This window comes from Suncus etruscus, chromosome 16 (assembly GCF_024139225.1).
Source record: "Suncus etruscus isolate mSunEtr1 chromosome 16, mSunEtr1.pri.cur, whole genome shotgun sequence".
NCBI lineage: Eukaryota > Metazoa > Chordata > Mammalia > Eulipotyphla > Soricidae > Suncus > Suncus etruscus.
Genome location: NC_064863.1, coordinates 42956679 through 42979447, shown reverse-complemented (window position 1 = coordinate 42979447; position 22769 = coordinate 42956679). Strand labels below are relative to the sequence as shown.

Here is a 22769-nt window from a genome sequence, read left to right as displayed (position 1 = left end):
TGAAGGATGAAGGTGACACCAGCTTACCTAGATAGATAAACTGAATCAACCCTGGTGAATTTGGGTGGTGGTGGTGATGGGGTAATGTCACAGCCAGAGAGCCTTCATGGCCAAATGATAGCAGGTTTTTGAAGCTGTAGTATAAAAGTAAACTTTTTCATTCATAACTGTTTAGAATGAATATGCATTGAGATGATAGTATTGGTGATATGTTGAATGGAATAAAATGATTCATCTATTTTTTTTTCGAAGTGACTTCAAGAGCCTCATAAATTACATTTGACCAAGGAGAGCAAACATTTGTGATTTATGTTGCATTTGTATTGGATAGCCTGGACCTCCATTGAGGCCTTCATAATAAAGAATGTAGATTTCTCTACTGTTCTATCCAGGGCTGAAAGGTAACCAGGGAGTTTCAGTCTAAAAAATATCAAGGATTTGCACTTCTCTCCAGGTTAGACCTGGGCTTGAATATGCATAGTGTCCTTATGGCATACTCAACCAAAAGATCTTCTATCTGTCTCTAAGGAAATGATAGAGATTTTGGATTGGAGACTGGCAGGAGTGCATATTTCTGAGAAGAAGGGAAGGAGAATTGGAAGATGGAGGTAAACACTGTATAGGAAATATCCACAGTACAAACAATGCAGGGAAAAGCAGACATTTCCCACATCTTGACCCCTCCAGGGCAATAACTCTGTTTGCGTCTTTGAACCCTTCTTGGTTCAGGATATATCTTGCAGCCCACATGGACAATGCATTCATAGGGAGAATATGCATTGCCTTGCATCTCAGAAAAATTAGGCTCATAATAGGTAATGGTGGTGGGAAACACAGAGCAAGACATCGTTTCTACGCAAGTGCCTTTCAAATAAACATGCTGGGGTTACATACAATGCAAACCAAGTGGGGAGAATGAGCTGGATGTTTTCTGGAGACCAGAGCTGCAGACCAGATGGAGTTTTATTGAGACCTGCCAAGGTCAGCTCCATGGTGAAATTATTTTCAGCTGCATTCTACAGCTCAGTTTTTGAGCTGAGCAGGGGAATGGGGGGTGATCCCTGAAGGCTGATTATAAAAGCTGAAACAAAGCTTTGTTAAATGTGTTCCAGATTGCCCAGTCATAATATAGATAGTTGCTTGGTAGACTCACGTTGACCAGTATGCATCTCTTCAATAGGACAGGAGTGCCTATAAGATTTATCCTTGAAAGAGAAGGGGGCTTATCTTTTGGGATTGGGAATGGGGTGGCAAATTATAAAACACTGATATTTTGGGGGGATCACACCAGTGGCTAGGCACCCAGAAATTGCTCCTGGCTTGGGGGAACCATATGGGACTCCAGGAATCGAACCAGGTCCATCCTGGATCTGCCCTGTGCAAGGCAAACACCTTACCACTGTGCTATCGCTCCAGCCCAAAAAAACACTGATATTTTAAGAAAAAGTATTGAAACCATTGTGATTTACAAGGTACTTTTAAAGTATTGATTTTATAGAAGAAAACTCACTGTGTTTGTCATCAAGTGATAGTAGTTGGAAATGAAATAAAAATAGTGTCACTGAAAGAACTCCAGGCTTAGTTTTTGTTGTGTGGGATGGGCATACATTATGGCCAAGCAATGTGTGAGAAATAATGCCTTCTTTACTCTTTGAAAATAAATTAAAATATAGACAGGACAGGGCCCAATAGTTGATATAATATAGTCCATAATTTAGTGTTGGTGTTGTAGGAAAGACAAAAGGAATTAAAAGAAGCTTTGAAGGTTTTTCATGGTTTGTTAGAAGGTAGTAGTCAATAGCAATATAGGGAGAAGAAAAATAATAATAACTAGCAACATACTCTCTCTTTCCCACATTAGCCTCTTCCTCACACTTTTCTGAGATTTACCTTAAGCTTCTAGAGGGCTTATTGTCCAACTCTGTTTCAAGTTAGTTCTTTTGTTTTTTTTTTTGGTTTATTTGGGCCACACTCAGTGTCACTCAGGCATTTTTCCTGGCTCTGCACTCAGAAATTGCTCCTGGCTTGGGGGGCCATATGGAGCGCTGGGGGGATCGAACTGCTGTCCATCCTTGGTTAGCGCATGCAAGGCAAAATGCCCTATGGCTCACGCCACCACTCCAGCCCCTTCAAGTCAGTTCTTAATCCACAAGAATGGGTTTTGTGTTTAAGCTGTGGTAGTGGAGAAAGTTAAGGTAAACAGAAATATCATAAGGTACAGTACTCTCTTTTATTTTTAAACTTTATTTATTTATTTATGTATTGGTTTTTGGGCCACACCCGACAGCACACAGGAGCCACTCGTGGCTCTGTGCTCAGAAATTGCTCTTCGCAGGCATGGGGACCATATGGGATACCGGAACTGGGTCCCTCCCTGGTCAGCTGCATGCAAGGCAAATGCCCCACCGCTGTGCTATTTCTCTGGCCCCATGTCACAGTATTTTCAATTTGCTCATATGATCATTAGGGGTTTTGTCTAAATTACTTTTTATGAATGGTAGTGAGAAAGGTGCACTGGCATGGATGGTGTCATTCTATGACTGAACCTATGAACAATTTTGTAACCATGGTGATGTAAATAAAGCAATTATATAAAATAATTTATTTTTGTGGGGCCAGAGTGGTGACACAAGAGGTAGAATGCTTGCCTTGAACGTGCTAACATAGAACAAACCGAGGTTCAATCCCCAGCATCCCATATGGACCCCCCAAGCCAGAAGCAATTTCTGAGTGCATAGCCAGTAGAAACCCCTGAGCGTCACCGGGTGTCCCCCCAAAACCAAAAATAAATACATAAATAAATAAATAACTTGGGTCGGCTGCCTTGCAAGGCAAACGCCCTATCGCTGTGCTATCTCTCTGGTCCCTATTTTTAAAAAAATTATATTTATAACATACTTAGTACTTACATGCAATATGGAAAGCCTACCAGCTGATAAAATTTACTAAACTAGTAAAGAGAAAAAAATATTTACTTATTTTTATTTGCTTTTTTGGGGGGGGCCACACCAGGTACTTAGGGGTTACTCCTGGCTCTGAGCTCAGAAATTGCTCCTGACAAGCTTGAGGGACCATATAGGATGCTAGGGATTGAACCTGGGTCAGTCCCAGGTTGGCCACTTGCAAGGCAAATGCCCTACTGCCATGCTATCACTCTAGCCCCAAAAAAGAAAATTTAAAGGAAGGGATTCTGAATAAACCTATAAGAGATCAAAAATTTTTCCTTAAAAGAGGGAATATTAAAATATTAATAAGACAGCACATTCAATATAAAAGATATGTTAATTCATTGTTGAAATGTATAAAATCTGTTAACAAGCTAGGAGTAAACATTCCTTCCTTAATCTAGTTGCAGATAACCATAGGACCATGAGTCATATAATGCCATTCTTAGTGCCATATGCTGAGACATTTGTCCTTTCCTTTAAAAAAAAAAAAAAAAAAGTCGGGCCCGGCAGCCGATCCAGGACCAAAGGTGGTTGGTTCGAATCCCGGTGTCCCATATGGTTCCCCGTGTCTGCCAGGAGCTATTTCTGAGCAGACAGCCAGGAGTAACCCCTGAGTACTGCCGGGTGTGGCCCAAAATCCAAAAAAAAAGAAAAAAAAAAGTCCTTTAACACTTTATGTAAAACTGGCTTCAATGCTATAAATTCCCTAAAATCTTCCTTTGTGCCAATCCTCAACTCTGAATGATAATCTAGCTGGAAAGAATATTTTTGTTGATTATTAATTTATTGTGTTTTCTTTAGGGGGTTGAGTTTGCTGTTGTTTTTTTTTTTTTTTTTTTTTTTAGATCATACCTGACTGTGCTCAGGGGTTACTCCTAGCTCTGTGCTCAGAAATAGCTACTGGCAGGCTCAGGAATTATATGGGATGCTGGGGATAGAACCAGGGTCCATCCGGGTTGGCTGTGTGCAAGGCAAATGCCCTACTGCTGTGCTATGGTTCCAGCCCCCCCCCCTTTTTTTTTGGTCACACCTGGCAGCGCTCAGGGGTTACTCCTGGCTCCGCACTCAAAAATCGCTCCTGGCAGGCTCAGGGGACATATGGGACGCCGGGATTCGAACCAATAATCTTTTGCATGAAAGGCAAACACCTTACCTCCATGCTATCTCTCCGGCCCCCTGTTCTGGCCTTTTATTGTGTGTTTTGTACTATATTCCTCCATTCCCTATGTCTCATAGAGTCTCATTTGATAGTTCTGCTGTGAATCTTAGGGAATTCTTTTTTATATGTAAGTTGCTCTATTAATCTCACTGCTTTCAATATTCTGTTTCAGTCTTTGAAACTTTTCTTTTTTTTTTTTTTTTTTTTTTGGTTTTTGGGTCACACCCGGCAGTGCTCAGGGGTTATTCCTGGCTCCAGGCTCAGAAATTGCTCCTGGCACGCACGGGGGACTATATGGGACGCCGGGATTCAAACCGATGACCTCCTGCATGAAAGGCAAACACCTTACCTCCATGCTATCTCTCCGGCCCCCATTTTAAGAATATACACTTGATTTTTGAGACTCATTGGAACCGCCATCTTTTTTTTTTTGGGCCACACCCTGTGACGCTCAGGGGTTACTCCTGGCTATGCGCTCAGAAGTTGCTCCTGGCTTCTTGGGGGACCATATGGGGCACCGGGGGATCGAACCGCGGTCCGTCCTAGGCTAGCGCAGGCAAGGCAGGCACCTTACCTCCAGTGCCACCGCCCGGCCCCGGAACCGCCATCTTTGGCAATAGTCATTACTTGCCAGTCAGCTTGATAAACACCTTTGCATTGTACTTGTGTTTCAGAGAAAGTGAACCTGAAGAGCAGATTGGCTATCAGCAAAAATAGTTGGCTAAATCAAAACTCTCTGAATATTAAAGTCTTCTTATGCCTTGTGCATATTTCATGAATATTTGTTGCCACATGAATATTAACTTTCTCTTGGCCCTTGCATCACTTTTTGAGTTCAGCACTGAATTGTTCTACTTACTAACTTGCATGCACCTACCTTTTTATAAATTCCACTCACATCTTATAAACAATTAATTATTTACACATAGGTTTCATATGAGATTAATGAAGTATAATCTCAAATACTGGAATCATACTTTATTATTAGTTAGTGCAGATCATTCCCACTGAGATTGAAGCTCCCTCATATAAACCTTTATCTATTTATTATTGCATTTTTTGGAGAGGTCACACCTGGCAGTACTCAGGGATTACTCCATGGCTCTGTGCTCAGTAACTACTCCTGGCAGGCTCAGGGGATCATATGAGATGCAGAGGGGGTAGGGAGATTGAATCTGGGTCAGCTGCATGCAAGGCAAATGCTCGACCCTCTGTGCTATTGCTCTAGCCTTAACTGAAGGTCTGTATTTTTTGACTGATAATCTTATGAATTTCAGTGTTTATCCTCACATGACTACATGTGTGATATGTGTGTAATAACATCACCCTCATATCAAATTTTCAGTGTCATCCCCTCCTAAAAATATGCTCCCATTTCTCATGCTTTCCTTTTTCTCCCCTCTGGTATTTGGGATAGTTTCATTGAGTCTTAGAATCTCTTTATGGGATCTTGCCACTTTGTTCTTTGTTCACATTCTATATATGTTGAAAGTACCCCTCAGCAGTTGTCATTGCTATGCCTTCACACATTGCAGATTTTTCTTTTCTATTTTCTATTATAACATAAGCTATTTGATGGATGTTCTTTAATTTACTGAATGAGTGAACGAACATCTTAGAAATAGGGGGATTTGGACTAAGGAAATGACTAGAAGAGTTGGAGCTCATGCTTTGCATCCTGGTCCACATGATCCCCCAGGCAGCAGCTGAATACCACCAAGTATTCCCCCCTCAAAAAGAAGATAAATTTCTGGCTGGAATGATAGCCCAAAGATATGAAACATGCTTTGCATTTTGTGGGCCTGGGTTCAATACCACGTAGTTTTCTTTCTTTCTTTCTTTCTTTCTTTCTTTCTTTTTCTTTCTTTTTCTTTCTTTCTTTCTTTCTTTCTTCTTTCTTTTCTTTTTTTCTTCTTTCTTTTCTTTCTTTCTTCTTTTCTTTCTTTTTCTTTCTTTCTTTCTTTCTTTCTCTTTCTTTCTTTCTTTCTTTCTTTTTTTCTTTCTTTCTTTCTTTCTTCTTCTTTCTTTCTTTCTTTCTTCTTTCTTCTTTCTTCTTTCTTTCTTTCTTTCTTTCTTCTTTCTTTCTTCTTTCTTTCTTTCTTCTTTCTTTCTTTCTTTTCTCTTCTTTCTTTCTTTCTTTCTTTCTTTTCTTTTCTTTCTTTTCTTCTTTCTTTTCTTTCTTTCTTTTCTTTCTTCTTTCTCTTTCTTTCTTCTTCTTCCTTCCTTCCTTCCTTCCTTCCTTCCTCCCTCCTCCCTCCCTCCCTCCCTCCCTCCCTCCCTCCTCCCTCTTTCTTTCTTTCTTTCTTTTCTTTCTTCTTTCTTTCTTTCTTTCTTTCTTTCTTCTTTCTTTTCTTTCTTTCTTTCTTTTCTTTCTTTCTTTCTTTCTTTCTTTCTCTTTCTTTCTTTCTTTCTTTTTCTTTCTTTCTTTCTTTCTTTCTTTCTTCCATATGGGATGGGATGCCAGGATTCGAACTACTAATGGGCTGCATGCAAGGCAAATGCCCTACCGCTATGTTATCTCTCTGGCCCACCACATAGTTTTCTAAGCACTTTGAGGGAATAATCCTTCAAAGACTTTTTTAAATAGTGAAATAGAAATCTTAGCTAAAAATGAACAAAAGCTAATAAAATTTAAAATCCTATAATTAAGGGGCCGGAGAGGTGGCGATAGAGGTAAGGTATCTGCCTTGAAAGTGCTAGCCTAGGACGGACCAAGGTTTGATCCCCCGATGTCCCATATGGTCTCCCCAAGCCAGGGGTGATTTCTGAGTGCCCCCAAACAAAACAAAACAAAAAACAAAAACAAAAACTAACTTATAATTAAAAAATATCCTGTGATAAAAGCCATAAATCATAGCTGGTCCCAAAATTATAGCTGTTTTTCTTTTTTCTTATTTTCATGTGAAGGTGTCTCCTATCCCCGCATTCATGTGTTGAAACTTCATGCTTCAGAGTGGTATATGAAGAGTAAGGAAGTAATTAAATGGACTGAAACACTGAGATGGAGAAGAGCTGAATCTAATTGGATTTGCATCCCTCTAGGATACCCCAGAGAGTGCAATCTCTTTAGTTTTCTCTTCTGTTGCAAGAGGAAAGGTCCTCTGAGGACAAAGCTGGAAGCAGCTGTGTCCACGTCAGGGAGAGAGATTGGCGCTACAGAAAATTCTGGATGGGGAGATGGCTCAAGTGCTAGAGCACATGCCTAGCATGTGTGAGACCTTATGTCCCATCCCTGGTACTACCTGGACCCCTTGCAACCTTGGGTGTAGTTCCTATAAAAATAAATGAAATGAGAGGCCAGAGAGATAGCACAGCAGTAGGGCACTTGCCTTGCACCAGCAGATTCAGGAAGGCTCTGGTTCAAATCCTGGCATCACATGTCATCCCCTGAGCCTGCCAGGATCGACTTTTGAGCACAGAGCCAGGAGAAACCCCTGAGCACCACCGGGTGTGACCCCAAAACCAAAATATATAAATAAATAAATAATAAATGAAATGAATCTGCTGTATCTTGATGTGGGGCTCCAGAATTAGTTATGAGGAAATTGTTTTTTTTTTTAATCTTTTTTGTTTGTTTGTTTTTTGGGTCACACGCGGCAGCGCTCAGGGGTCACTCCTGGCTCCACGCTCAGAAATTGCTCCCGGCAGGCACAGGGGACCATATGGGATGCCGGGATTAGAACCACCGTCCTTGTGCATGAAAGGCAAACACCTTACCTCCATGCTATCTCTCCAGCCCCAGAAAATTGTTTTCTATTGTTGAAACCTCTTCTGCCAGGGTTCCTTGTTATGGCAACTCTTTTTAATTTAATTTTTAATTTTTAATTATGAGAACAAAGATGCAAAGAGGACAAGGTAAAGTTACAGTGGAAGGACAATCACCCATAAGCAGAATTCTCAGAAGTCCCCTTGCTGATATCTTAACTTTGAATTTTCAGCCAAAGAACATTAAGAAAAATAAAACAGAACCCATGTACAATTACTTTGTCCCCAAGTCCCCAGATTGTAATATATAATATTTCTTAGCAGCACACAAAGCAATGTAAAGCTATAAAACTTATGTAACTCCTTAAACATTGAAGGCAAAGTACTTTTTTACATTACCATGCACATGCATATTAGTTTAAGTTAACCTCAAAAGTTTAAGTGGGTTGTTTTTCTGAAGGATTAGAGTCAAAGGAGTACAGTAAAAATGGTATTAGAGTGGCAATTATTGTTTGCATAGGCCCATCAAAATATGAGGGACATGGAAAGAAAAAGCCTTGGCCTAAATACAAGGAGACCCTACCCCTGAAGTTTCCTGGCATAAGACCAACTCTAGGCTCCAGGCAAACTAGTTTGTCCAATCCAGGTCATTGTCTGTAGTGCCAATACACTTTTATTTTTCACACAGTCTCTGTTGTTGGTTATCATGTTTCTGTATTAAAGATCCTGGAATCTGCAAATCCTACATTGCAGTCAGAATGGTACGGAGCATCCTGTTGTTTCACCTCACAATTAAAGGGCAATGCAGAGAGCCCTGTCCTGTAAGCAGGTTGTTGTTGTTGTCAAGTCTTCTTAGTGCTAAGGGAAGTCTCTTTTGAGCAGGTCGATGTCAGAGCAGTGGTAGGGTCTTCGCTGGTAGAGGATTGCTTCCAAGCATTGCTATAAAAAACCTTAGATGATTCATAGATAGCTTCCCTGGTTTAGGGGTGAATGGAGGATGCCTATTCTTCTGAGGCCTGTGCCAGGTCATTATATCAATATTCAGGGCATAAGGTCTCATTGCACTACAAGATTTGTGTGTTCCAATCTCTAGTAGATAAGAACTTATTTGTATGTATAGTATTTTCCCATTTTAATGTGCCTATGCAAACAAGGAACAATGCCATGTGGCATTATCGGCGCATATGGGGACTGTAAGAACAAGTCCAACAATCCCCATGACATGGTTCAATCATAAGCATTAAACTGAGGGACTCTTTCACCAAAATTCCTTAGTGAACAGCTCAAAAGAGAAGAAAAGATAAAAAGTGGGTAGAACTGTCACTGTAAAAGAATATTTAGTAAGAGTTATAGCTGTCAAAGAAAATACACATAAAATATTCAAAAGACATGTGTCCATTTTATGTCTTTTGAAATAGTTGGGAGTTGTTAAATCTAATGCATGACTTTGGTCTGTAATTAGGACTGTGCAGTACTGAAGTTAAAAATGTAAATGTGGGGTACTGATGATTGGGGGTGAGAGAGTTAAGGAGTAATAATGAGCTGAGGGTAAAGAGGGTTAATTAAGGGGAAGAAAATGAATCCAGATTAGGAGATGAGGGAGTAGAAGAGACTCTGGTGTGGGGGAAGGACAATATATCAGAGGGTCTCTATACATTGTATAAATGAATTGTTTATGGATTAGACTTGGCAGTCAAAGAGGACCAATGTATAGGAAGTCATGTCTACATATACACTGATTTTAGAGACCTATTTGAATGTTATCCTCCAAATCTAGGGCATTCCATTTTTTTTTCTTAGAAACAGTCAAGAATTAAAAACATTTTTGGGTGAAGTTAAAAAGTATATATGTCATTTGCGCCTGTGCGCTTTTGAAAATGAATACTAGTAAGAAAAGAACCCCAAAATGGGGTCCAGTATGCATACGAGAGGAGGTTCTCTTCCCCACCCTCCCCCCCAGGGCCCGATTTACCAGGTCTGGCCCTGAAGACCAGTCTGGCGTGGGGGGATCTCAGTCCCCTGGACTAAGTGGTCAGCCCAGGGGTCCTATGGCTAGCTGTCCTGCCCAGAGCCCCCAACATACCAGTCGAAGAGTATCAGAAGTCCTGGCATGTTGAGTCTTCTGAGCCCAGCCTCTCCCTCTGTAGTTTGTGTAGGCATTGGGGAGGAATTTCTCTCCCCTGCCCTCCCCCCAGGGCCTGATTTACCAGGCCAGGCCCTGAAGACCAGTCTGGCGTGGGGGGATCTCAGTCCCCTGGACTAAGTGGTCAGCCCAGGGGTCCTATGGCTAGCTGTCCTGCCCAGAGCCCCTAACATACCAGTCGAAGAGAATAAGAAGTCCTGGCATATTGAGTCTTCTGAGCCCAGCCCCTGTGTTGTGGCAACTCTTAAGTGCCTAGTGATTCCATAACATTTCTTTGAAGGGATGTTCCAGAATTTAATTGTGAATTTTTGACTACTGAACATTTAGAGTGTTTTCATTTCTAGAGTTTACAATTTGATGCATGAATACTTCTCATATTTTCTTGGGAGAACTTTCTCCAAAGTAGGGCTACTGAGTCAAGTAATATGGAAATTTTTTTTTATTTTTAATATAAATCTTTATTTAAGCACCATGATTATAAGTATGTTTGTAGCTGGGTTTAAATCATAAACAGAATACCCCCCTTTATCAGTGCAACATTTTCACCACCTATGTCCCCCTCCTCCCCCACCCATGCCTGACATGAATACAGAAAAAATTTTTTAAGAACTTTTTTTTTTTTTTGGGTCACACCCGGCAGTGCTCAGGGGCTACTCCTGGCTCTATGCTCAGAAATCGCCCCTGGCAGGCTTGGGGGACCCTATGGGATGCCAGGATTTGAACCACCGTCCTTCTGCATGAAAGGCAAACGCCTTACCTCCATTTTAACTCTCCGGTCCCATTATTTTTTAAGAACTTTAATTCCCTTATATAGATTACTTTCTCAAGTAGTGAGTGAGAATTCTCTCTCTCTCTCTCTCTCTCTCTCTCTCTCTCTCTCTCTCTCTTTTTTTTTTGCTAAAAGGCTGGGGGACCGAGAGATTGCACAGCGGTAGGGTGTTTGCCTTGCACGCAGCCGATCTAAGACAGATGGTAGTTCGAGTCCCGGCATCCATATGGTTCCCCGTGCCTACAAGGAGCAATTTTTGAGCATTGAGCCAGGAGTAACCCCTGAGCTCTGCCAGGTGTAACCTCCCCCCCAAAAAAACCTGAGCCCTCAACATTGGTACTTAAGTTTACTGTAATCACTTGTAGTGTTAAGTTCAGCTTGTATTACTTTAAAAATACTTTTCATTATATTAGATAAGAAATAATATTATTTCATTTGATGCTGCTTTTAAATTTAAAGCATATTAAATATGAAAGAATATAAGTGATATTAATCTAACAAGCTATTGACCAGAGTTTCTCTAAGTGAGCAATAACACTTCCTTCTTTTGGGGGTGATGGGGAAATAGAACCTTGGGTACAATGTGGGATGCTTTATTTGTTCCCTTAAAAAAGTAGATTTCTAGGGATGCTGAGTAAATTTGTTTCTGAGAAGAAAACAGTAGGCCAAGTAACTTTGGGATGGACGATTTATTTGCCAAAATTCTCCCTAAGAGAATAGAATATGTGTTCAGGTTTTGACGAGATCATGGAAATAGAAATGGCACAGTCCGAAGCATATGCAAATATTAATAAACTTATCACTGACTGCTTTAGTCTTACCTAAAACAATTCATGACCAACAGTAGGCACTCAGTTTATATTTGTGGAATGTATGATCTGTTTTCTAATGAGTCTAAGATTGATTCACTAGAGAAGTCCTTCATACCCACATTCAGGGGCAGGAATGGAGACAGTAAGTTGACCTATTAAATGAAGCACAGAAGAATTTCAACTCCCTCGGGGTTATTTTAGAGTGAGATAATGAAGGGAAAGTATGAGACAGGTGGAAGAGAAGCAGAAAGTGGGGGAAGATCATTAGGGTGAAGAATGATATTGTTATAGAAGTTTGGAGAACATAAACTCTGAAAGGACTTGTTTCAGTGACTTGCTGTTGGATCATAACTTTTCCTTCCTTCTCTCCCTTCCAACCCTATGTAAAAGTGCTTCCCTCATGCTATTGTGTGAATAGATTCCTACAGGAAATCTCAGAGAGAGTCTGAGGCTCCCTTCTGTGTCTGTCCAATGTGAACAGAGGGAGAGCAATGTGTGAGTACACAGAACAGCACAGTGAGTGAGCACACATGTGAAAGGAGAGTGAGAGCTGCTCTTCTCTAAAGAAGCTTGTCTCTGTGAATTCACTTCCCAGGGCTGCTGAGAGCTCAGGAGGCTCCAAACACTGCTGTGAAAAGCCACATGTGAGCATGAGCATTGTTCTTCTTTTTCTTTTCATTCTTTTTTTTTTTTTTCACACTTCTTGTAGTGCTTTAGTGAGAGGGAGTCTGCAACTTTTCAAGCCTGAATTCCAATATATATAAAAGTGGTAGATCAGACCATGCAAGCTTTGAGTTTAAAGAACACATTTTTGTTTTTAACTTTATATCCAAAAATGAACCCTGTCACTTTTATAGCTCGGTATCCTTTCTTTTGATTTTGAATTCTGTTAGGCCACCAATCCAGTGTGGCCTTATGTGCTTGTGGGACTTATAGAATTTAATCCTCTTTTGATATAGACACACCTGCAATGAACATTAGCACTAAGAAGAAACAGCCCTGTTTCCATGCTGGATGACTACCTAGAGGGCAAATGGAAAGTGTGAGCTACATTGAATAACTTTTATATAAAAGGCTGGCCAGGAGCTGTAATCTGCCATCTCTTTGGTAATAGCAGTGGGTACTGGGATGTGTCTAATTCTCTTTTTGAAATTTAACTGCAACTGAAAGTGAGCTCAGGGGCAAATGTGGAACCAGGCAGAATGAAGTTATTCAAACACAAAGTCACTTGTCAACCTGATGATCTGTTTTATCACCTCACCACTTCTTATTTTCCTCTCTCAACTTTTTTGTTTCTTTGTTTTTTTGTTTGTTTGGGGGGGTCACAGCCCAGGCACTTAGGGGTTACTCCTGGCAGGCTCAGGGGACCATATGGGATGCTGGGGATGGAAAAAGGGTCATCTTGGGTCAGCCACAGGCACATCAAACACCTTATCACTGTGTTATCCCTTGGGCCCCCTCTTACTTCCTTTTCTTTTCTCTTCCTTTCTTTTGGTTTTTGGGTCATACTCAGTGATGCTCAGGGGTTACTCCTGACTATGCACTCAGAAATCGCTCCTGGCTTTGGGGGACCATATGGGAATCGAACACAAGTCATCCTGGGTCAGCCACGTACAAGGCAAATTCCCTACCGCTGAGCTATCGTTCCAGCCCCAAGCCCTCTTTCCTTTCTAAACTTTTTTTTTTTTAAACCTTTAAGTGGGGCCGAAGAGATAGCACAGCAGTAGAGCATTTACCTTGCACACAGCCTATTCAGGACAGTGGTTCAAATCTGGCATCCCATTTGGTCCCCAGTGCCTGCCAGGAGCGATTTGAGTGCAGAGCCAGGAGAAACCCCTGAGCGCCTTCAGGTGTGATCCAACACTCCCTCCCAAAACCAGCCAACAACTTTAAGTTAGTTTCTAAAGCATTAAGAAAAAATTAGGAGAATTAAAAATTCAGTAATAAACATTCAGGAGGTCTCAATGTAACTTTTAATGTATTCTTTTATACTTGTAGTTTTCCTATTATTATTATTATTATTATTATTATTATTATTATTATTATTATTATTATTTCAATTCTTAGTTTTTTGAGACGTGTTCACATTGTTTTCCCCAAAATGATTGAACCAGTCAACATTCTGAGCAGTAGTGCATGATGGTTCCTTTTCCCCAACGTGCACACCAACACTGGTTATTAGGAAAAAAAATATCTCAGATGCTGGAGAGGTAGTAACGTGGGTTCTTGTTTTGCACATGGTTGGCCTGGGTTCAATTCCTGGCATCCTATATAGTCCCTTGAGTTCTGTCAGGAGTTATTTCTGAGCATAGAGCCAGAGGTATTCCCTGACCATTACTGGGTGTGGTCCAAAACCCACAAAAAATATTTTAAAAAATAGTCCCAATTAATTACGGCAGACTGAAAGAAGTTATCACAGACAACTTGGGTCCTATTCCAGTGACACAGCTTATCTAGAAAGGTTCCCACACATCAAATATGGGAAAACTTAAGTATAATAAAGACAACAACTGTAGTGCATTGATCTACATCAAATATCTTGAACTTTGGGGCTAAAGGAATTGTATAATGGATAGGGTGCTTACCTTTCAGGTGGCCAGAGCATCCTATGTAATTCCTGAGTACAGAGCCAGGAGAAAATTCTGAACATTGCCGAATTTAGACCAAAAAACAAAAATCAAACCAAAACAAATATCCTGGATTCATTGAGATTATAATAACAAAAAAATTCCTGTATTTGATTATCTTTGGAGAATTCTCTGGAGTCAACTCATTATTCTAGAAACTGGTAAAAAAAAAATCCTGAGCACTTGGCCTTTCTTTCTCATGCAGACAAGAGTAACCAAATAATTGATGAAGAAAAATTCTTTTCTTTTTAAGGAGAAATTAAGCCAATAAATACAGAGGATATCAGAAGGAGAATGTTCTTATTTTATTTTTATTGATGGACATAAAAGTGATGAATCTAGGTAATAATCACAAATTGCTAAAATCATCATATTAGAGGCAGATGATTAAATCAGACAAATGACATTGGAACCCACCAATCAAACTTAACCTCTTGGAAAAAAGACGCTCAGATATTATGTGCTGGGAGAGAAAATTCACCTATTCAGAAATGCAAAATTAGCAAGAAAAAAGAAAACTGATTCTGAGCAAACCTTTAACCCTCTGGGCAATTTATAGGAAATGCAGAAAACAGGAACACAAAGATTTTGGTAAAATAGTAATTTAAAATAAAGACACAATTAATAACAATTCAGATTATAGGAAATTCAAATAAATAAGTGACCATGTCCCATGAAGAAATAAATCTCAAAGTAAATAAAGGAAGGACAGAAGGATTAAAAGAAACATATCAACCAAATCTGAGAATTTTGGGGCCACTCTTGGTTGATATCCTACCAAGATGTACAATGCCACACCAGAGATACTGAGGCCTTCAGGGTCACCCCTTAATATGAACTATGTTGTGCTGGGGATCAGATTCAGGTTTCTACCCAAGCCAAGTATGCACCCCAATTACTAAAATATCTCAACTTCCAGTGAGGGCTTTATTTATTCTGTATTTTTAAAAATATCCCGAATTGGGGGCCGAAGAGATAGCATGGAGGAAAGGCATTTGCCTTCCCTGCAGGAGGATGGTGGTTCAAATCCCGGCATCCCATATGGCCCCCTGCGCCTGCCAGGAGCAATTTCTGAGCATAGAGCCTAGGAGTAACGCCTGAGCGCTCCTGGGTGTGACCCAAACAAAACAAAACAAAACAAAAAATCCAGAATTAAAGATCACTAAGAATAAATTCAAAGATAATCTATGTTTGGGGTTATTTTGTCTATAACTGTGCTAAATGTCTACCACTGTGACAAATGTGACAAATCTGATAGGGGTGGTGATCATATATGAAAAAGCTCCTTAACTTTTTAATTTTATTCTAAAAATTAGTATTTAAACAATAATAATTTAAGCATGAGAAAGATAAATACAATTTGGTAGATTTTTATTATTGTTATAGTCAAAATAATGATTAATGTGTTAATGTTTGTGACTTTGGTGTACAATTACCACATCTCACCACTAAAGCATTAAAATGCCAACACCCTCCACTACTGTTTTTGTTATTTCTAGTCTATTTCTTTATTCTCCCTTCAAATTATGTCAAAAATTACTAATTTGATCAAATGTTTTGCTTTTTAAATTGAGAAAGAATACATTTCTTGGGGCCAGAGAGATAGCACAGTGGTAGGGCATTTGCCTTGCATTCATCCAATTCAGGATGGGCCCTAGTTCAAATCCCAGCATCCCATATGGTCCTTCGTGCCTGTCAGGAATGATTTCTGAGTGCATACCCCTGAGCAATGCCGGGTATGACGCAAAACCCCAAAAAAGTAAAAGAAAAAAAAAAGGAGAGAATACGGGCCCAGAGATACAGCACATAGGTGTTTGCCTTGCAAGCAGCCGATCCAGGACCAAAGGTGGTTGGTTTGAATCCCGGTGTCCCATATGGTCCCCCGTGCCTGCCAGGAGATATTTCTGAATAGACAGCCAGGAGTAACCCCTGAGCACCACTGGGTGTGGCCCAAAAACCAAACCAAAACAAATCAAAAAAAAAGAGAATACATTTATTAACATCCAGATATACTTACTAAAGATTTTATGAATGATTGTTATTTCATTCTATTGTGATGAGTGATTCTGTAGAGACTGATGGAGGCATGGGGGGAGCACATTTGTGTATAGATGACACAAGTCTTGCTCTTGTATTACAGAGTGGAATGGTATTATATGAGAAGATAGGTTAGTTTTTTTTTTTTATTAACTTCAAAAGCTTTCATAATAAAAAGTCTAAAAAATCTAAAACAGATGAGGCTATAAAGCTGTCTCAAATGGCATCAAGAGAAAGCTTGGGGGCATACAGTGGGCAGAGACTAGGGAATCTCTGTAAGGACTAGAAGCACTGGGATGGGCAGACATGAAGTTTTTGGAAGGATAAATAGCAAATAACTTTGGTCCAATTCTGAGCTGTGAGCAGACTTGTACTCATTTAAGGATAGACTGTCTAAAAGAGGAAATCTGCAAAGGAAGGGAGGTTGAAAAGTCACCTTTGGGTTCGAATCAGAGTGGATATCAGCAGCATCTCATCCAAGGGAATCTCAATCAACCCACAGATGAACTTGAAGAACAAGGAAAAGATCCAATGTAACTTCATGAAGATATTCCACTGGAAACTTCTGACTGAGTCACAAAGAACCAGTTATAGAATCCATGGGTATCATACACACCTCTTCTGTCCCTGACTCCTCCATCAGTTTTATGACATCCTGGAGAACCCACAGCTATTTAATGGGGACAGGAGGGTAGATGAACCCCAAGTTCATCATTTAAGGTGTAGGGTTAAGAAGTCTTCACGCAGGGGTCCTCAAACTTTTTAAACAGGGAGCCAGTTCACTGTCCTTCAGACTGTTGGAGGGCCAGATTATAGTAAAAACAAAAATTATGAACAAATTTCTATGCACACTGCATATATCTTATTTAGAAGTGAAGAAACAAAATGGGAATAAATACAATATGTGGCCCGCAGGCCATAGTTTGAGGTCCATTGACAGGGAAGCATAGCATTTCCACTGTAATACTTGACTAAACAATTTAATCACTAGAAGAGGCTTTCCTTCCTTCCTTCCTTCCTTTCTTCCTTCCTTCCTTCCTTCCTTCCTTCCTTCCTTCCTTCCTTCCTTCCTACCTTCTTACCTTCCTTCCTTCCTTCCTTCCTTCCTTCCTTCCTTCCTTCCTTCCTTCCTTCCTTCCTTCCTCCTTCCTTCCTTCCTTCCTTCCTTCCTTCTTCTTTCTTTCTTTCTTTCTCTTTCTTCTTTCTTCTCTTTTCTTTCTTCTTTCTTTCTTTCTTCTTCTCTTTCTTCTTTCTTTCTTCCTTTCTTCTTTCTTCTTCTTTCTTTCTTTCTTTCTTTCTTTCCTTCTTCCTTTCTTTCTTTCTTTCTTTCTTCTTTCCTTCCTTTCTTTCTCTTTCTTTCTTTTTTCTTTTTTCTTTCTTTCTTTTCTTTCTTTCTTTCTTTCTTCTTTTTCTTTCTTTCTTTTCTTTATTTCTTTCTTTCTTTCTTTCTTTCTCTTTCTTTCTTTTTTTCTTTCTTCTTTCTTTCTTTCTTTTTCTCTTTTATTCTTTCTTTCTTTTTCTCTCTCTTTCTTTCTTCTTTCTTTCTTTCTTTTTCTCTCTCTTTCTTTCTTTCTTTGTTTTTTTCTCTTTCTTTCTTTCTTTCTTTCTTTCTCTCTTTCTCTTCTTTCTCTTTTTCTCTTTCTTTCTTTTTCTCTTTCTTTCTTTCTTTCTTTCTCTTTCTTCTTTCTTTCTTTCTTTCTTTCTTCTTCTTTCTTTTCTTTCTTTCTTTCTTTCTTTCTTTTTTCTCTTTCTTTCTTTCTTTCTTTTCTTTCTTTCTTTCTTTCTTTCTTTCTTTCTTTCTTTCTTTCTTTCTTTCTTTCATCTTGACATAGTAAGTTTTCTATATTTATTTATCATTCTAAACTCCAACATCCACATGATTTCATGCATTTAGAGGGGCAAGTATTTCCTGGATAAATGTAAAATTGTGCTAATGGTTTCTGTAAGACCTTCCATTGAAGCAGTTTACAAGGAAATATATATATATATATATTGGTTTTTTGGACCACACCCATTTGATGCTCAGGGGTTACTCCTGGCTAAGCTCTCAGAAATTGCCCCTGCTTTGGGGGGACCATATGGGACACCAGGGGATTGAACCGCGGTCCTTCCTTGGCTAGCGCTTGCAAGGCAGACACCTTACCTCTAGCGCCACCTCACCAGCCCAAAAGAAATATTTCTTTAAAGATCTGGACTTTCTTTCTTCAATTTACTTCTATCTCTATGCGCTGAGAACTTCTGTTGATCATTTGAACCTAGTTTTGGTCTGAGTTCTGGGTTATTCTCTCAGTCCCCACTGACATCTGGATTACTGCTTCAGGAGCTCCAATTCCACTAAATATAAAGAGGCAGATAAATTCTGAATGCTTCTGAGTCAGAATGAGAAATCTGGTAGAGAATGGCTATGACAGAGGCCTTTGAGCTGAGGAGAGAAACACAAATGTGCAAGGCCCAAGCTAAATCCTCTTTGCACTCAAACTGTGGGGATGTTCTAATATGACTTTTCTTATCATAAAAATAAACTTATTATAAGACCTGAGTAAAATGTTCTTTTACAGACCAAGTCTGAAGAGTGACTGTGAGGAAGAGAGAAATATTAGATTTTTTTTTTAATTCCTGAACTCAACAATTCTAAAATAGTATAAAATCTCCCCACACAGTGTATTTCCAAGCCCCAGGTGGATGGGTCTGAAGAAGAATAACCATGAAGAAATAATAAATTAAGCCAGTTTGGAGAGAATTATGGAATCAGTTTGCTTCTCTCCTCATGGTCTCTGCACACCAAATCAAACAGCCTCTTTATTTCACCAGTCCAAAGTCAACTGATGGGGAAGGGTTGAGTGAGAAACAGATAGACTTTTACATATCAAAGGGATAGGTGAAAAGGAAAGAGGAAACTGAGGGAACACCTTTGTTTTAGGTAAAGGCAAGGTGTGACCTAACAAAACAATACTGGTGAGCAGTGGGGGTAACTGCTATATCTTGTGGTTTAGTAGAAATCTACTGTTTTTATTTGGTTATTGCCAACCTATTGAGGTCGACAGAATGACATTTACCAGATTTCTCTGTAGGGAATTTGTTGTTTATGTAGCAAAAATAACTACAACTCTGCTTACTGGATATATCTAGAGAGAGTGGTTCCTTGTGGGTCATTCTAATAATGAGAACTTTTAGCATTTGGACAGGAAAGGAGACAGAGATCAAAGAGATAAAATTCTCACCAAAGAATAAGATTGAGAACAGTTTACAATGGCTTTTCTTTTGTATCCTTCCAGACTTTTGTTTGCTGGAATCCCACCTGTCTTCTCTGAGTCTTACTTCTTTCTGGATTCAGTAATGGATTCAGGTCTAGGCAGGACTCTCAGCTAGCTAGTCAAGGTAGTGCCTTTATATCAATGAGAAAAGGTAGTTTGTTTAGTAAAGCAAATTATAAAATAGTGCCCTCTCTGGGTGGAGAAATCACAAGTAAACAAATCAAATCCTTTCATGACACAGCTAGATTTTGTCATGACCCTGTGTGCCTAGACAAGGAACCTAAGTAAAGGATGCAACCTGGTTCATTTGAACAGTTCAGCTGAAATGTTGCATGGTTCACTGATGGGAAAAGATAGGACACAAATGGACGAGGAGTCAAGAGGAAAAGAAGACTATAAGCACAAGAGCCTAGGAATGTGTGGGAAAAATGAAGAAGCCCTGTGTAATTAGAATTTCAGGCAATTTTATATAACTCGTACAAGCCAACCTGCTTATAGACACCTCAATTTCTGCATGTTCCTTCTGTAGTTAATCTAATCTTGCCAAATTGCATGTAATTCAGAGGATAAAAATCTCAGGGCTACCTCATTTATCATTGTTCACCATTCCTAACAATCGGGTAAAAGAAACTAATAAAAATGAACGAATGAGGTGTGTGACCTGTCTTTTTTTTTCCTCTGAGATCTCTCTTCTCCACAGCTGGGTCTCAGCCCTTCTCTGCCAGGCAGTTCAAGTTTCAAGGGGCCCCTCAGTAGACACACAGGCCCAGGCACCCCACTAGCTGCCTCTGCACACACCATCCTTTGTTTAAAGGAGAAGCAGATGGAAGGTCTGGGCTTCAGGGTTGAGGGTTCCTTGAAAGAAAAACAAGGTATGCAGGCAAAGAAAATAAATATGGAGAAGCAAAAGTCAAAACCCGCAGCAAATAAGAAAAGGCATTGGGGGAGTTTGCTGTGGCTAGGGAGAAAATGTGAGAAGCCCTCTGAAGAGCTGAAAGGCATATAGAAGAAGAAAATCTTTACCTAAACTGTTTGAGGTCAAAATAACTGAAGTTTTCTTGGGCTATGGCCTGTGCCATTGTTGGCAGTCAGATCCTAGGTAATAATAGCCTCCTTGTGTTTAGACTCAAGCACCTGAGTGCACAGAGAGAAGCTAAATGGTGGGGGAGGTAGAGAAAGATTTAAACTCTGGGTAGAAAAATTTTACATAGAGATGAATAAATTATAGTCTGAGGCAAGAATTAAGATGAAGGGAACATGAGAGATGCTATAGTTCACAACAAAGGGGTATGAATTAAGGAGAACCTGAGTTTGTGCTCTGAGTTTTCCTACCCTACTCTGATAGATCTAGAGAGGTGTATTTACAACAATTAGGGGGAAGAAGATGTGGGATGTTTCAGATAATGCAGTATTAAATACTGAGAAGAATGTCAAAGGGATGGTGTCTCAGAAGGGCCATCATTTAAATAGTACTTGGAGGTCATAGCTAGCAAGGTAGAAAAAACATGAAATGAGCTCTGGGTATTCTCTTTTTCTCACATACTCCAATGATAAAGTATAAGAGCTTCCAATCATAATTTTTGAAGTATTGTTAAACTGTTATGGGAAATTGGCCATTGGCAGCTGTCTGATTCTTTTTGACAGCCAGGCCACCAGAGAGAGCCTTTCTCCCACCCTTGTTTTCAAGTCCATAACATTGCATTGGCTTAGCTTAGAGTCATTCTAACTTTTGAAACAAAGTCATATTAAGGTGGCTTTCAACTACAATTTAATAGAAAATTCCAATTCGACATCTGGAGCAGCATTATGTGTATGCTACATACACATGATGTACTATGTGTAGAGGACAGAAGAGTGTAAGAAGCCTGTTTCAGGATAGCTGAGTGGCTCCAAGACTTCATTTATCTAGCACCCAGGCACTTTTCATCTTTCAGCCCAACCATGGACTCTCCCCAGTTGAAAGAATGATCTCAGATTTACCCCTTTATATTTATTTAAATGTAGATGGTACACAGATGTGAGACCTCCAGAAGCAGAAAGTACATCATGGCTTCCATGCTTCTTTTTGAGTGTGTGGAAATATTTCCAGAAGTTTCTCAGCAAACTTCCTTTCTTAGGCTGTTGGTTAACACTGAATTGCACATGTTCTGGGAAAAAACAGTCAATACATAGGAGGAAGATTAGACCAGACATCAGAATAATTTTTATTCTGGGGCCAGAGTGATAACACAGCCGGTAGAATGTTTGCCTTGCATGTGGGTGACCTGGGTTCAAACTCTAGCATCCCATATGGTCCCCTGCCAGGAGTGATTTCTGAATGTAGAGCCAGGAGTAGCCCCTGAGCACTACTGGGTATGGCCCAAAAATAAAATTAGAAAAAGAATTTTTTTCTATATTAAATTTTTGGGGTAATAATATCAAAATAAGACTATTTCAGGAGGCCCAACCTTCAATATCTATCAATAAAGTTTTATTGGCCTGCAGTTATGCTTTCAGTCTGTGACCTCTTTCACACCATCACAAGAGAGTTTACAACAGACATATGAGCTGATATCCAGAAAGATTAACTGGCCCATTACAGAAAAAGTTAGCTAACTTGGGGAGGGGAGGGAAGTTAGCTAACCCTCATCTTAGACCATCAGAATCTACTTTCAAGACTGGAGCTACAACTGGATTCCTCCTGAAGCTCCTGGCAAAGAGTTTAGAAAACCACAGGGGGCTTCTTTTCAAAGGTAGAAGAGAGCATGAAATGGACTTTCTCTATTACATTGTCACCTTCAGTAACCATGGTTCATTGGTTCAAAGGTTAAATAATCCTAAACTGCTATGGGCTAGCTTTTGGGTCTGGTTGCATTAGAGAACTTTCTTGAGTTCCCTCAAGGAGAGTGGATGATGCAACTGTGAAATATGAAGAAATGAGAGACCACACAATGTATGTGGGAAAAACAGCATGTTCTAATTTTTAATGTGTGGGACAAATATATATGAGTTAAATTACCAGTCACAGGTATGAAAAGAATGTTCAGATTAACAAAGCACAGATATTTTCTAGTACACAGAAACATTTAACAGTAGCCTTGTTTAATTTACATAACAGTTCCCCTGGCTAGGGGGATATGCAGACCTGGTGAAAAAAATCTATATTAAGTAAGAGTCCTGAGTTCAAAAGGAGAAGGTTAATTTTAACACCTCAACATAGATCCTATCTGGCTATCTTCAGATGTAAATTTGAGGGTAGGCAAGGAGCTAAGTGTCCCCATTAGGTTTCCTATTTCTATGGGAAAAGGTTTTTTTGTGTATAAGGGGCAGGTAAAA

The 22769-nt window shown here is 39.7% G+C and overlaps 1 protein-coding gene across 1 annotated transcript in view; it reads left to right on the top strand.

The window, feature by feature from the left end:
• Positions 1-22769, top strand: part of OCIAD2 (OCIA domain containing 2) — a 945756-nt gene that overhangs the window by 284930 nt on the left and 638057 nt on the right. The gene's annotated exons all lie outside the window — the stretch shown is intronic.